This window comes from Aotus nancymaae, unplaced genomic scaffold (genome assembly GCF_030222135.1).
Source record: "Aotus nancymaae isolate 86718 unplaced genomic scaffold, 86718_ANA_hifiasm-v0.15.2.pri h1tg000018l, whole genome shotgun sequence".
Lineage (NCBI taxonomy): Eukaryota > Metazoa > Chordata > Mammalia > Primates > Aotidae > Aotus > Aotus nancymaae.
In genome coordinates, this window is record NW_026988430.1 from 11,006,195 (window position 1) to 11,023,137 (window position 16,943).

The following is a 16,943-nucleotide window of genomic DNA, read 5'->3' on the forward strand; positions in this document are numbered from 1 at the left end:
GCTAGCAGGAAGCTTTGCCTCCAGGCCGCGCTGCTTGCGAGGCCTCTATGCTTCGAAGAGCCCAAGGTGACTCAGATTTCCTGAGAAGCCTCTTATCACAGCCAGCACAGACATCTGTGCCTTTCCTTGCCTGAGATGTCACCAGCTCAGGGCCACTCCCGGCCCCAGCCAGATCAATGGGGCTTTCACGGCTCCCCAGGGTGGATCCTAGGAGTGCCCCTGTGACGCATGCTCAGATGACTGCCTCTCTAGGATTTCTGTTTGTTTCTCCTTCCCTGTCCTCCCTCCACCCAGAAGCTCCCGAATGTCCAGGAAGAATTGACTAATTCTTCCCATGAGCTTCTTGCCCACAGAAGGAATGGGGCCATCGCTGTAACCTTATTTTCCACTAAGTCAGAACAAGAGGCCTGGACAGAAAGAGGGTAACTAATGAGGCACAAGGACTAAGTATTTTAAATCACTCTTATGAATGGGTTCTGTGGATGTGGTTTGTCCACTGGGAGGTGGTTGGGGGGGTGGTGCGAATCACACTCCAGCTGTCCCTGACTCGAGTCACCAATATTCTACAATCTTACTACAAACCTCTCAAAAGACCATCTTGGAAGACACTAGCAAGGGCATGAACTGTCCCCTCTGACGTTGCTGGCTGGTGGTGGAGACCACGGGGCCTTTCTGAGTGAGACAGTACTATATGGTCACTAGAACATTATGAAAGACAGTTCTCAGCAAATAGATACCCCAAGGGTTGTTCTTTGTAAGTTGATTTTTAGTCTTAGAGCTGTGAAGGAGCCCTAAGATCCTTCCACTTTAGAATTGAGGAAATAGAGTTTTGGAAGAGTTAGGTGATTGACCTACACCCTTATAATGTTAGTGACATTGTTCAAACTCCAATGTAAGCTTCCTGACTCTCACTCTAAGGTGACCGACCCCCGCAGCAGATCAACCCTCTTCCCACAGAGAATGCAGTTTTTATTTTCTAAACAGCTCCTTTGCCAACCAGTAAGTTAATAGAAGGTGCCAGACTCAATATGACATCATCATAGCCAGGCAAGGGTAATTCCAGACACCAGGTCCTCTGATTTAAAAACAGCCTTTTGGTTGGGTTCCGTAGCTCACTCCTGTAATGTCAGTGCTTCGAGACACTGAGGCAGGAGGATTGCTTGAAGCCAGGATTTTGAGACCAGCTCGGGCAGCACAGTGAGATCCCCTCCTCTAAATTTTTTTTTTCTAATTAGCTAGAGTGAGCTATGGTAGTGCCACTGCACTCCAGCCTGGACAACAGGATGAGACCCTGGCTTTAAAAATAAAACTTAGGCTGGCACAGTGGCTCACACCTGTAATCCCAGCACTTTGGGAGACCAAGGCAGGTGGATCACGAGGTCAGGAGATGGAGACCATCCTGGCCAACATGGTGAAACCCTGTCTCTACTAAAATACAAGTAGCTGGTTATGGTGGCTCGAGCATGTAGTCTAAGCTAATCGGGAGGCTGAGGCAGGGGAATCATTTGAACCTGGGAGGCGGAGGTTGCAGTGAGCCAGGATGGTGCCACTGCAGTCTGGCCTGGGCCACAGAGCGAGACTCCATCTCAAAAAAAAAATTAAATTAAATTTAAAAACAGCCTTTTAAAGAAATTCCAAAGATAAAGAAAGAGAACAACTAAGAAAAAGACATCCAGACCCCTAAGTTGCCAGGGCCTTTCCATCCCTAGGCAGAGATGCTGAGAAGGGGAAGCTGAAAGGATGCTGCATGAAGCTCCTCGCCACCCTGCTTGCTGGCTGCTCCCCCCAAGAAGGGAGGCCCACCTGCTTCCAAAGTGTCAGTTCCGGGGCATAAACATTCCCAGAGCCCAGCGTCACATCATGCCCTTGGGAAACCCACGTGGAGGAGATCCCACTGCTGCAGATCCCGAGGGGCTTGCAGTCTGGTGGTGAAGACATCTCAGCAGTTGACAACTGGAGCAATGACTATGATAAGAACTTTCATCATAGACCTGAAGTTCTATAGAAACACAGGGGCGTGAGGAGCTGAGAGTAGAGAAGGCTTCCTAGATAGGGCACAAGTAGGACTGGGCTGTGAAGCACGGGTAGGGTTTCTGCAGGTGGAGGAGAGGAGAGGATTCCAGCAGCTTGGGCTGGAGAGAGCTGGAGACACTTGCTGCACAGCCAAGAGTCCTGTCTGACGGGGGCAACGTCCCTGGGACTTGCTGGTTGGAACTTGAGTCCCTGGAGATGAGCCACTAAAAGAGGAGGTTCTGGGGTCAAATGTGTCAGGGAGGGTAGCCCACTGTGTGCCCTTCTTAGAGTTCCACGATGTGCAAAGCTTACTGCAGGCTCTTAGCAAACCAAACCAAACACCACAAAACCTGTTTAATTATTTTTAAGCACAGGGAATCCTCTTCTTTTGTTTCAGAGAACATCTACTTTCATCCTGGAGAACCAGGACTCCACCGGATTCATTTTGGGCTAGGGTAGTGGAGAGGGAGGGGAGGAAGAGCTTTGACTTTGGAAAAGCCAGGGCCTGCTAAGGAGTTTACGATTTCATCCTGTAGGCAGTGGGAGCAGTAGTAGGACTTTTTCCCCTTATGTAACATTTTTTCCTGACTGCCTAAGTAACGTATATTCATGTAGAAAAATTCCAAGGCCAACCACCGCCCCCAAAACAACAAACAACCTCAAAAAAGAAATTTGCTTGCCCATAAGACAGTGCACAGAAATAACCACATGCCCACTGAAGGTATCTACTGAGTGCTTTCCGGGTGTTAGCCCCTGTTCTAGGTCCTGTGGTTTCAACAATGAACACACCCTATGTAAATTCCCACCCTTGTGCAAGTTGCCTTCTAGTGAGGGTTGCAGGAAATAGACAAAATGAATAAGCATCTAGTGGTCTAGATAATGAGAAGGATAATGAAGAAACATGAAGCAAGAAAGTGGTTGGGGACTGTATACCACCACCATGGGCAGGTGTGGGCCGCTTTGGCAAGCAACAAGGTAATGTTTGGAGGATGACTTGAGAGCGGTGAAGTAGTGACATATGCAGATAAATGGGAGGGAGAAGGAGGAGCAGGTGCAAAGATTTGGGTCTGGAGTGTGCATGTTGGAGGCACAACAAGGAGGCTATGGTGGCTGGGACAGGAGGAGCTGGGTGGCGGGGCGGGCGAGAGAGTAGGAAGAGTGAAGATCAGAGACTGGGGAGAGGGCGTTGGTAGGATGTGGGGCTTTGAATAACGAGGCTTCTGTCTGCATGGTAGGGGGAGCCAGGGCAGAGTTTTAAAATAGCTCTACGGTGGTCCCTCCCCTTATTGGCAATTGTGCTTTCCATAATTTGAGTTACCAGCCCTCAACGCTGATCCAAAAATATAAAATAGAAAATTCCAGAAATAAACAACTCATGTATTAAATTGCACCTTTCAGTCACTTAATAGCTGACTCAGATATCAAATCCACTGCGGCAGCATTGCAGTGCATGTGTTCAAGGAACCTTTATTTTACTTATCAATGGCCCCCACGGTGCAAGAGTAGGAGTGCTGGCAATTCAGATATGCCCAAGAGAAGCCATAAAGTGCTTCCTTCAAGTGAAAAGGTAAAAGTTCTCGACTTCATAAAGAGACAAAAAAATGATGTGGAGGCTGCTAAGATCCACAGTAAGAATGAATCTTCTATCTGTGAAATTATAAATCAGGAAAAATAAATTCCTACTAGTTTTGCTATCGCAACTCAAACTGCAAAAGCTATGACCATGGTGTATGATAAGTGCTTAGTTAAGATGGAAAAGGCATTGAATGTGTGGCCAGAAGACACGAACAGAACTGTGTTCCACGTTCTGACTGCTGGCAGTCAGGTCTGGTGCTATCCACAGTTTCAGGAATCCACTGGAGGTCTTGGAATGTAACCCCTGCGGACAAGGCAGGACTACAATATGGGGATATAACTCATGTACCATAAATTCACTCAGGCAGTGGTTGTTAGTATAGTCATAGAGTTGTGTAACCATCAACATTATGTAGTTTCAGAAACTTCATCCCTATTAATAGTCATACCACATTCTTCTCTCCCCTAACCCTTGACAACCATCAATCTACTTTCTGTATGGAGATTTGCTTATGCTAGTCATATCATGTAAATGGACCACAGGATATAGGGTCTTTTGTGACTGGCTTATTTTATGCAGGATAATATCTTCAAGGTTCATCCACATTGTATGAATACCCAAGTTCTTTTTATTGACAAATGTGATCTTATATGGATGTACCACATCTGTGTGCCCCTTGCAGGGTTTGAGCAGAGGAGTGATGGGGTCTGACTTTGATGGGACCACTATGCCTGCTGTGTGGAGATAAATGGAGATGGGCACATGTGGAACCAGGGAGGCGGGTTAGGAGGCTGCTGGAATGTGGTTGAGGATGTTTGTGTTGGCCTGGGTGATAGCAGTGGAGGTGGCGAATAGTGTCATGGGAGCACCCCAGGACTCAGACCTGGGATCTCTTCTCTATCTATATACACTTCCTAGGTGAGCTCACCCAGTCTCTAAGTTTAAAATATCTTCTTGCAATGGACTGAATGTGAGTGTGGTAGGAGTTAGTTATTAAGAAACTCTTTTAGGGCTGGGCATGGTCTCACACCTGTAATCCTAGCACTTTGGGAGGCTGTGATGGGCAGATCACTTGAGGTCAGGAGTTTGAAACCAGCCTGGCCAACATGGTGAAACCCTGTCTCTACTAAAAGTACAAAAAAATTAGCCAGGTATAGGAGCATGTGCCTGTAATCCCAGCTACTTGGGAGGGTGAGGCAGGAGAATTGCTTGAACCCAGGAGGCAGAGGTTTCACTGACCAGAGATTGCACCACTCCAGCCTGGGCGGGAGTCTCACAAAAAAAAAAAAAGAAAAAAAAAAAAGAAAAAAAACTATTTTAGGCAGATAAAGAAGAAAAGGGGTCCTTGAAAGGTTTTCATTTTTAAAGCAGCTCTAGAAATATTTCTTGTCTAGCAGAAAAGCCCTGGCTCTGAGACCCTGCCGGCGACCTTTGATAGGCAAATGCCAGCCATTAGAAGCTGGGTCCACCCAAACATGGCGATTCCCACCTTGTCCTCTTGCCCTTGCCCCCACATGTGCCTAGCCACAAGGCTGCCCCCCACATATCCCCATGTGTGTAGAACATCATGGCGCCCTGCATTTGCATATTAAAAGCTAGGGTGGGAGGGCCAGCTTTTTCACGGCCCACGTGTTACAGCACCTTGTAGTTTTCCTTGGGCCCTAGATGCTTGATCATCTTCTGGGCCTTCCTGCCATGTGCTGGGTTTAATCATGCTTACCAACGTCATGGGCACACCCTCACCGTCTAATGTCCTTTTTGACCACCTTAAGGACAGGATTGCAGGCTTAGTGGCCCTGTACCGGCACATCCTTGAAGAACTAGGTCAGTGAGGCTTGGGCAATGGGTGCCAATATTCCCTAGCGAGAGTTTAATTAACATAGGCCTGACCATAAAACTGCCCTAGGAGGATAAACTCCTTGAGAAGGGCTCTAAGCACAACAATCTTAAAGAAGGTAATGGCTGGCCATGTGGCCGAGGCCAGAACAATGCCCTCGGGACATTGTTCTTCTCCCCACCCCACTTTCCATCATAGGAATATGCCCTAAGGTTGTGGGGCCTGTAATTAACTACTTGAGCCTCAGACCAGGTCTGACTGTGGTATTCTAGATGGAGAAGTTCTGCTGTATGGAGAGCCAATCCTAAGCAAGACAAATTGTACATCATCAGATTCTGGCACCACTCAGTTAGATTGGGAAATTGTGGGTGACAAAAACCAAAATGTCCTATAGCCTCCAGTACCCACTGATAGACTCTGGCTCTGTTAGGACACAACCTAGCACAGTGGGCTAAGGGAACTGGCCCTGTGTATTTATACTGTAGGAGGTCCTCGTAGGCATAAGCCTGGGGGCACCACGGGCAAGGGACCATAGACTACCACCCCTAGAGCCTCAAAGTCCTAGCAAAAAGGGTAGTAGCCTCATGTGTAGGAAATATCTTAGAGGAGAGAGCCAGGAAGAAGTTTGTCTCACGGATATCTGTACCCAGGAGGTTGGGGTCTGAAAGGCTGGGCATGGCTCACATAGGTGGCTTTTTCTTCAGAGGTCTAAGCAAGGCCACAACCTCAACCTGACTGAACCAGGAGTTCAGGACTGCTGCACTTCCCTGCTGCTGACCCTTGGTTTGGCCCAGAGAAAGAACAGTAAGAAAGAAGCTGGTTTGGGGCTAACCAATGCTCCCAGTTCCAAAAAGCCACGGGTTGTTAGAGAGTCCTTTCCCAGAAAAGCCTGACACCCATGTCTTTAGTCCAGCAGCCATGTTAGTCACTCTTAGATGGCAGACAGGCAGCCGGTTTTTACCTCCTTAACAAATTTAAAGGAAGGGAAAGGACAGATTAGCAAGAGAAAGGGGTCCAATATCACTCACCGCTCTGAAGTCCCACATCTCCTGTCTGGCTTGCCAACAGATGTAACCGGAGGTTGTACTCAGCTTGTAGGTTATTGGTACCTCTAACCCGGAAGAAAGGGGAAAGGGGCCCCAGAGGTGTAGTGAGCTTATGATTCGAATAATATCATGGACTCAAAGAATTTTGCAGAAGAGTGATTTATTAGACAGACAGACAGACAGACAGACAGACAGACAGACAGAGAGAGAGAGAGAGAGAGAAGACAGCTCCCAAGCTGTTGTGGGAGGAGAACCCCAGATTGGGAAATCCATTCAGGTAGGAGCCACTGAAGTTTTAAACCTTGAGTTATTCCCTCCCCATTCATGTTCTCGTCCAATGAGAGGAGTTCTTTCAAACTTCCTCTAGAGTGATTGATCTTTGACTCTGATACCGGATTGGCTACTTGTTCTACAACCCTAAGTTACAGAGCTCCCTCTTCCCAGAGCTTTTGGTGAGAATTTGGGACAAAAGGAGGCTCTACTGGCCCCTCCTCAGGACTCCCCCCATATCCAGGACTCCCTGTGGCGCCTCCCTCCACCAATACTGACCAGGTCTCCTCAGCTCCTATAACCCAAGAGGATTTGTGGAAGGCTGAAATGGCCAAGGCTCCTCAGGCTACTAGGATGCCCCAGCTCTGCCCCCTACAGGCAGCAGGAGGAGAATTTGGTCCAACCAAAGTACATGCTCTCTTTTCATTTTCTGACTTAAAGCAAATCAAGACGGACTTAGGAAAATTTTCAGATGACTGGAACAAGTACATAGATGTTCTGCAGGGCCTGGGTCAGTCCTTCGAATTAGATTGGAAAGATATCATGTTATTGCTTAGTCAGACCCTAACCAGCAAGAGAGAGAGGCTGCTCTATCAGCTGCTCAAGAGTTTGGGGACACCTGGTACCTTAGTCAAGTATGTAACCAAATGACATCAGAGGAGAAGGATAAAGTCCCTGCAGGTAGACAAGCATGGACCCTTGCTGGGATCCTGACTCAAAACATGGGGACTGGAGTCATAGGCAGCTATTGACCTGCATACTTGAGGGATTAAGGAGAACTAGGAAAAATCCCATGAACTATGCAGTGTTATCCACCATAACTCAGAAAAAGGAAGAAAACCCAATAGCCTTCCTTGAATGGTTATGGGAGGCCTTAAGAAAGTATACCCCCTGTCACCAGCCTCCATCGAGGGTCAGCTAATACTAAAAGACAAATCAGCAGTGGACATTAGGAGGAAGCTCAAGAAGCTGGCCCTGGGGCCAGAACACAGTCATTACTAAATCTAGCAACCTTGGTGTTCTATAATAGAGACCAGGAGGAACAGGCTGAAAGGGCAGGAGGGACAAGAAAAAGACTACAGCCCTAGTCATGGCCTTCAGGCAAGCAGACCCAAGGTGCTCAGAAAAGGGAAAGGCTTGGGTTAGCTGCCAGTCTGGCAGAGCTTTCCTCCACTGCAGCCTACCAGGACACTTTAGATTGACCCCAGAGGAATGGACCAACTCCTCGTCCTTGCCCAATGTGCCAAGGGGATCACTGGAAGGCACACTGTCCAAGGGGACAAAGGTTCCCCAGGTCTGAGGTGGCTAACCAGATGACCCAACAGCAAAACTGAAGGCACCCCGGGCAAGCGCCAGCACAAGCCATCACCCTCACTGAGCTGCGGGTAAAGCTAATAGAGGGCCAGGAGGTCAATCTTCTCCTGGGCAGTGGCACAGGCTTCTCAGTTTTGCTCTCCAGTCCTGTACGGTTGTCCTGCAAGTCTGTAACTGTCCAAGGAGTCCTAGGACAAGCAACCTCCTGATATATCTCCTAGCCCCTAAGTTGTAACTGGGAAGATGTGCTCTTCTCCTATGCCTTCCTCATCATGCTAGAAGGTCCCACTCCCTTAGTAGGGCGGGACCTGTTAGCCAGAGCAGGAACCATTATCTATGTGAATGTTAGGGAGGAAATCCCTCTCTGCTGCCCATTATTTGAAGAAGGGATTAATCCCGAGGTTTGGGCAATGGAGGGACAATTTGGGTGGGCAAGGAATGCATGCCCAATTCGAATAAGGCTAAAGGATCCCACTTCTTTTCCTTGCCAAAGACAGTATGCCCTAAGACTGGAAGCCAAAAAGGGCTGCAGGATATTGTAAAGAACTTGAAAGATCAGGGTCTAGTGATGACCTGTAACAGCCCTTGTAATACTCCAGTTTTAGGAGTACAAAACCTAATGGACAATGGAGGCTAGTGCAAGACCTCAGGCTTATTAATGAAGCTGTGATCCCTTTACACACAGCTGTACCCAACCCATACACCTTGCTCTCTCAGATACCAGGAGAGGCACAATGGTTTACAGTCTTAGACCTTAAGGATGCCTTTTTCTGTGTTCCATTACATCCTGACTCCCAGTTTCTGTTCACCTTTGAAGACCCTTTGGACCAGAATTCTCAGCTTACCTGGACAGTGTTACCCCAGGGCTTTTGAGATAGCCCCCACCTATTTGGACAGACTCTAGCTCAGGACCTTAGTCATTTTTCACATCCAGTTACCCTGGTTCTTCAATATATGGATGACTTACTTTTAACTGCTAACTCAGAAACCCAGTGTCAGCAGGCCACCCAGGACTTCCTAAACTTTCTAGACACCTGTGGATATAAGGTTTCCAAATCAAAAGGCCAACTTTGTAGGTAAGAGGTAAGATACCTAGGGCTTGTCTTGTCTAAGGGCACTCAGGCCCTTGATGGAGAACATCTCCAACCCACACTGGCCTTCCCCCAACCAAAAACCTTAAAACAGTTGTAGGGATTCTTAGGAATAACTGGCTTCTGCCGACTGTGGATTCCCAGATATGGTGAAATAGCCAAACCCCTATATACTCTGATTAAGGAAACCCAAAAAGCTAACACCCATTGAATACAATGGGAGCCTATAGCTGGGGTAGCCTTTCAGACCCTGAAGCAGGCACTACTGCAGGCTCTAGCTCTAAGCCTTCCTACAGGGAGTGATTTCTCCCTATATGTGACAGAAAAGTCAGGAGCGGCCCTGGGGGTTCTCACCCAGACTTGGGGGACCATGCCACAACCAGTGGCATACCTAAGTAAGGAAATTGATGCAGTAGCAAAAGACTGGCCACACTGCTTGTGGGTCATAGCCGCGGTGGCTCTATTGGTCTCAGAAGCTGCTAAAATAGTGCAGGGGAAAGATCTAACTGTAGGGACTTCACATGATGTAGCTGGAATTCTGGCCTCTAAAGGTGGCTTATGGTTGTCTGACAACCACTTACTCAAATATCAGGCCCTAATGCTTGAAGGGCCTGTACTTCAGCTGCGCACATGTGCAGCCCTTAACCCAGCTACTTTTCTTCTTGAGGAAGGGGCAGACAGAGAACACAACTGTCAGCAGGTTATAGCCCAGAACTACGCTGCTCGAGAGGATCTCTTAGAAACTCCTCTAGCTAATCCTGACCTTAACCTATACACTGACAAAAGTTCATTTATGGAAAATGGAGCTCAGAAGGCAGGATATGCAGTAGTCAGTGATCAAACAGTGCTTGAAAGTAATTCCCTTCCTCCAGGAACCAGTGCCCAGCTGGCAAAACTAGTAGCCCTCACTCGAGCTCTCAAATTAGGAAAAGGAAAGAGAATAAACATATACACCGATTCCAAGCATGCTTACCTGGTTCTCCACACTCCTGCAGCCATATGGAAGGAAAGAGAGTTCCTAACCTTGGCAGGAACTCCCAATAAATATCATAAATAAATGTTAGACTTATTACAAGCCGTCCAAGAACCCAAAGAGGTAGCAGTCTTACACTGCCGAGGTCACCAGAAAGGAGATAAGGAAGGAGAGGGTGATCGCCGAGCTGACCTAGAGGCAAAAAGGGCAGCTAGACAAGAGTTTATAGAAAGGCCTTTAATGTGAGAAAACTCTCTCCAGGGAACTAGACCTCAATACTCATCAGCAGAGGTAGAGTGGGCAATCTCCCAGGGACATAATCTTCTTCCTTCAGGATGGCTAGCTACTAAAGAGGGAAACATACTCCTACCTGCTGCCAGCCAGAGGAAAGTACTTAAAACCCTACATCAAGCCTTCCATGTGGGTGTAGAGAATACATATCGAATGGCCAAATCTATGTTTACAGAAAAAGATCTCTTCAAGGCTGTCCAACAAATAGTCAAAGGATGTGAAATATGCCAGAGAAATAATCTTTTGGCACATTGCAAAGTTCCTCCTGGAACAGCAAACCAGTCGTTACCCAGGTGAGGACTGGCAAGTGGACTTTACTCATATGCCTAAGTCTCAGGGATATCAATATCTGTTAGTATGTGTAGATACCTACACAAACTGGGTTAAGGCTTTCCCCTGTAGAACAGAAAAAGCCCAAGAGGTAATAAGAGCCCTGATTAACGAAATAATCCCCAGATTCAGACTCCCTCACTGTCTTCAAAGTGGTAACAGCCCTGCCTTCAAAGCTGCAGTGACTCAAGGAATTTCCAAAGTGTTAGGAATACGGTATCATTTCCACAGTGCTTGGAGGCCTCAGTCCTCAGGGAAAGTGGAGAAGATGAACGGAATTCTTAAGAGACACCTAAAGAAACTGGCACAGGAAACCCACCTCCTGTGGCCTTCTCTATTACCAATAGCACTCTTAAGGGCTCAAAACTCTCCTCAGAAAATAGGAGTCAGCCCCTATGAGTTGCTTTATGGATGACCTATTCTTACTAATGATCTCGTATTAGACAAGGAAACAGCAGATCTAATAAAATATATAACCTCCTTGGCTAAGTACCTACAGGCTCTTAGGACCTTACCTGAAGGACGCCCTAGGGGAAAAGGGAAAAGGTTGTTCTGCCCTGGAGACTTAGTGCTTGTTAAGTTTCTCCCCTCAGACTCGCCCTCTCTAGGTCCATCTTGGGAAGGACCATTTTTGGTTATTCTGTCTACCCTGATGGCAGTTAAGGTGATGGGAGTTGACTCGTGGATTCATCACATTCAGCTGAAGCCTTGGACATCTCCTGAAAAATATCATAGGCCCTCCACTCCACAGCCTCAAGTTCCAGGAGACAGCCCTTCGTACATCTGTGAGCTTTTAGAGGATCTGCGTTTGCTTTTCCGACAAGATCCCCAGGAAAGTAACTACTCATGAGTCTAACTTACATCCTGGCATTAACAGGACTAGCACTCTTAACTTTACTATTTGCAACCGGACTCTATGCGGTCACCGCTATGGACTGGCCTACATCTCATAAACTCTCCTTATCTGTGGCTTACTGCCTGCTTATACTCCTAATAGCTCTCCTCTTCTCCCTCTGATGTTATCGCTCCCTCAAATCATATGGGGCTTATAGGTCCCTTGGTCACCAATCTGCAAATTCCATCTACCTCAAACTATACTTGTGTGAATTCTACCAATAACTTCAATGTTTCCCTATGCCAAAGCTGGGTTGCCTTACCCCCAGGCCTCAACTGCCTAGCACCAGGCTTATTCTTTGTTTGTGGCACCTCAGCTTACCGCTGCCCAAACAATACCCCTGGGGAAATATGCCTCCTCTCCTTCCTAGTGCCCCCCATGATGATTTACACTGACTCTCAGGTGCAGAGTCTTCTCTTGCCAAGGCTACACCATACTTGAGCCCCAATTATTCTTTTCATAGTGGGGCCAGAATAATAGGAGGACTCGGTACTGGTATTGGAGGAATTACTACCTCTACTCAGTTTTATTATAAGCTATCTCTGGAGTTAAATAAAGACATGGAAAAGGTTGCTGATTCTCTCGTAACTCTGCAGAAGCAGCTTAACTCTTTATCTGCTGTGGTTCTTCAAAATAGAAGGGCCCTGGATCTGCTAATAGCAGAAAGAGGAGGAACCTGTCTCTTTAGGAGAAGAACTTTGTAAACCCATCAGGTATTGCCTCAAACAAAGTTAAAGAACTCAAGGACCAAATTGAAGGCAGGGCTAAAGACCACCAAGAAACATCAGCCATCGCATGGGTTGCTGCAAGAACCTGCTCCCACTCCTGACCATCTTGTATCCACTGTTTGCATCCACTCTGGGTTCAAAACACAAATCTGAGCATATCACTGACTGCTCAAAACCCTTAATGCTTCCCTAATGCCCTTTGGATGAGGACAAGCCTTCTTTGTGTGACTTTTCCTCCTGGTCTTTTTCCAGGCTCATTTCCTGCCACACTCCCCTTGTGCATTTCAGGCTTCTGGTCTTGCTCTCTTTCACTGCAGACCTTCGTACATTCTGTTCTTTCTCCTGGAAATGTTCTCCTCTTCACCTGATACTTCCCACTCAATCCTTTAAATTTCAGTTCAGTCATCACTTTTTTAGAGAAGTCTTCTCTGACTTCCCCTGATTGGGCCAAATCTCCACATCTAGGCTCCCATGTGACTCGAAATCACATGTTCATCTGTTAGACTGATTGACACCTGTGCAAACTGCAGGTTAGGTAAGGCCATAGTGACCATGAGGGTAGGACCGGGTATGGTTTTGCCTTTCAAGCCTTGATGCCATGCTAAAAAAAGGTATTTGTAGATAAGTGAATAAATAAATGAATAAAAAGTCACTGATGATTTTGAAGATGGTAAATATGCACTAAAGCCTTCACCAAAGAGCTTCACCCTTGAATTAAAGCAAAGAGACTGTATCCTTTATTCAGGAAGCAAAGTGATTCAGACTTTCAGAGGGAGCTGCATTCAGGAGGCTGTTACTTTAGGACTCTCTCTTTTCTGAAAGCTCAGCTGCAAGTGCTCACTCCATCCGTGATCTCATCCAGGGAGGGAGCGTTTGGATTGAAACACGTTTGGCTGTTGAAGAATCTTGATTGCAAAATATGGTGACTTCATGTCCATCTCCTTCCTCCTTAGAATAAGCACAATTCTCTTGATGGTGGGGCAGCCTGGCAAGGAGTTCCCTGAAGGAACAGAAAACAGTATTTAAGGAGCATGCAGTTTTAATTCTATAAAAGGATGACTGTAATAGGGTTCACACAAGTCCATTTATATATTTTTAGAGATGGGGTCTCACTCTGTCACCCAGGCTGGAGTGTAGCAGCAGCTCATGATTCATTGCAACTTCCACCTTTCAGACTCAAGCAATCATCCCACTTCAGCCTCTGGAATAGCTGGGACCACAGGTATGCACCACTGCGCCTGGCTACTTTTTGTATTTTTTGTGGATATGGGGTTTCGCCATGTTGCCCAGGCTGGTCTCGAACACCTAAGCTCAAATGATCCACCCATCTTGACCTCCCACAGTGTTGGGATTACAGGTGTGGGTGTGAGCCACTGTGCCCAGCCAGTTTTTAAATTGTTTTTTTTATGTGTTTGTCAAAGAATGTCACATCACTAGGTAGGTTATCCAGTGTGAGAGAAGTTATTGTCACCTTCCTGGGGTTCTTAGATGCGCCTGCTTCTTTGTTCACTGCAGTCTCATGCTATGTAGCATTTGAGAGTTCTACAATTCCCCACTCCCAACTGCTGTGGGTTTTTGAGGGTAGCTGGACTTGAGTTGGCAGATCCACTAGATTTCATTTCCAGTCACATATTCATTCAACAGACCTCAGAACCCACAAGATAGCATGTTGGCCACAGTAATTTTCTTGACCTTCAATCACTGACTTTTTTTCTACTGGAGAACAAGCTCCATGAGGGCAAGGGTCTTTGTCCATTTTTCTCACTGATGTGCCTAGAACAATGTCTTGCACTCAATAAATACCTGTTGATTGGATGGATGCACGGATCCCTTGGGTTAAAATGTATTCCAGATTCCTTCGTGCGTTTGCATGCTTGGCATTCAGCATCCATTCCATGTTTCTTTGGTAACAGAACCATGATTTTCCAGGGGGAAAAATCTTTATCCCACTTTCAGACCCTGTGGTGTGGTGGAGGCTGGCCCCTTCCCCAAGATTCAAGCCACTAAGACTTGATTCCGGGTCTTTAGTTGGAACTCCTGGGAAGAGAAGCCTTCCCCAGAGAGAACTTGAAACTGGAAAGTTGTAAGTCAGGGGTTTCTAGGGGATACCACGCAGTGACCACTTCCACCATGTAGTGCTTGCTCGCTGGGGAGTGGAGCCCAGACTGAGGAAAGCAAACTTAGAGAATCTAGATGAACTGAGTCCCGATGCTGCTGCTTTCTGTACTTAAGCCAGCGCTTATCTGTATTATTCTCCTTGGGCTGTTCTCACCAAGTACTGCAAGCTGGGTGTCTTAAACTATGAGGCAGTTTATTGCCTCATAGTTCTGGAGCCTAGATTTGTGATCAAAGTGTTGGCAGGGTGGGTTCCTTCTGAAGGCTGTGAGGGAGAACCTGCTCTATGGCTCTCTCCTTGCTTCTGGTGGTTTGCTGGTGACTTTTGGCATTCCTTCCTTAGCTTGCAGATGCTTCACCCCAGTCTTTGCCTTCGTTTTTACCTGGTATTTTCCCTGTGTGCACATCTCTTTGTCCAAAGTTCCCCTTTTCCTGACTCCACACCAGATTAGGAGCCATCCCGATGACCTCGTTTTAACTGAACTACCTCTGTAAAGACCCTGTTTGCAGATAAGGTCACATACGCGAGTCCTGGGGTTGGGTTTTAACATCTTTTCTGCGGACACAATTCAACTCGTAACACTCTCTTGCAGCTGAGAGCCTTACATGCTTAACGTTTCAGTCCCATGTAGCAAATCCCACATTTTATAGGAAGCCATTCAAATAAAGAGAAGGAATTTTCCATTTTTTCATTGGCCAGAAACAAAACAAATGATCTGAGGGGAAGAAGGCAACATTGTATATTTTTTGCATTCTGTACCATATATATCTTCACATATGTACATGTATACATATGAATACATATATTTATATATATGAATTTTATCTATGCAGTTCTATCTATCTGCCTATCATCTTTCAATCATCTCTACATTTATAATATAGAATGTCTCACAGTTTTTATGCTTTCTTCCTCACTTGTTTATCCTGAAATAAAAACTGCATCTAACCTGTTTCCGGCTGGTCCCCCAAGAAGTGATTCACCTTGTTTACCTGGATGCTGTTAATACCTCCCCAGAGGCTGAGGGTTTCCCAGCCCAGCAGCTTCAGATTTACTCAGGGAGGGACAGAGGCTGGAGCTGGAGGCTGTCCCAGCATGAGGAGCTGGGGTCCCCACTGGCATCTTCTCTGTGACAGATGCCGCAGTGTCGGGTGGTTACATTTACGTCTTCACTTCTCTGTCTCTTAGCAAGTAAACAAAAGAATGGTAAGCATCTCTTTTGTGCCAGGCACTGTTCTAGGTGTGAGGACACAACGGTGTGCAGGGAATGCACAGACTTGGATATTATGGAACTTACATTCCAATGGGGTTAGCAGAGTTCCTATTTCAGTCAGGGAAGCCAGTCCAATACTGTAAAGATGCCTGATGCCATCATTTTTCTTGAGGATCTGGGGTGGAGAAAGCCGTGCTTTGATGTTGCTTCTGGTGATGGGGCTGGGCTCCCAGCCCAGTATGGGTAATTCCGATTTTCTCCATCAGGAAGCCTCCAGCCTGCATATCTCTAAATTAGGGGAAGTTGTGGGGTCCAGTTCTGCATGCCCTCTGCCTGGCTGTGGGTGCAAATGTCATCCTTTCCATGCCGAGGCAGCATTTTCTGACACCATTATCGTTTCCACTTGTTATAAATAGGGATTGGGGATCTGCCCTGGTGTGCGTCTCTTTTACCAGGTTTTCTCCGGATTTCATTTCACCTAGACCCTCTTCCGAAAGGACACAAAACTCAGTGACAAGTCTAATTTTTAGTTTACTTTTTCGGTTGCTGTAGATTCTCTACTCTTGATGGTTTAACCTATTTCTAGGGCTTTCTATGCCTGGAACCAGCATAGACCATGAATGTCTCTGTTCCTTTATGTTCCGCAGCTTCTAGCTCTATGGCTGAAGAAAAGAATTCAGTCATTAAATGAAGTACAAACATAGTTGGAAATGTAATACATGCTTCAAACATGGGATGTTTTTGAAGTTTTCTGGAAAAACCTCTTTAGCTTTCAGGCTGGGTGGAGGTTGATTCCTCAGAAGGGAGTCGGGCTATTAGGAAAATAGAAATAATGTGTGTCTGTTCCAGGACATGTGAGTTGACAGCGGCTTCTTATCTGGCATTGAGCAAGTTTATTCATGGTGGGAGCGGATGGCCCCAGGGGTCTCAAAGGCTCTGTTTGGGATGCGAGTGCAGTAAGGTGGAAAAAGACTGTGGTTCTGGGGAAGACCTGGGGGGAGGTCAGTCTCACTGGACTTACTTTCCTCATGTGGAAACATCGATTTAAAAAAATACCTACTTTGGGCCGGGTACTGTGGCTTGCAACTGTAACACCAGCACTTTGGGAGGCCGAGGTGAGCGGATCACCTGAGGTTGGGAGTTTGAGACCAGTGTGACCAACATGGAGAAACCCCGTCTCTACTAAAAAAACCACAGAATTAGCCGGGCGTGGTGGCACATGCCTGTAATCCCAGCTACTTAGGAGGCTG

The 16,943-nt window shown here is 46.7% G+C and overlaps 1 protein-coding gene across 2 annotated transcripts in view; it reads left to right on the plus strand.

Annotated features, from left to right (window-relative positions):
- The first annotated feature begins 2,864 nt into the window (after positions 1-2,864).
- CDRT4 (CMT1A duplicated region transcript 4) overlaps positions 2,865-16,943 on the plus strand; it is a 61,888-nt gene continuing 47,809 nt past the window's right edge. For both annotated transcript variants that reach the window (XM_012472075.2, XM_012472076.2), the window contains exon 1: positions 2,865-2,988. The gene's annotated coding sequence lies outside the window, so the exon portion shown is untranslated. The remainder of the gene's footprint in view (positions 2,989-16,943) is intronic.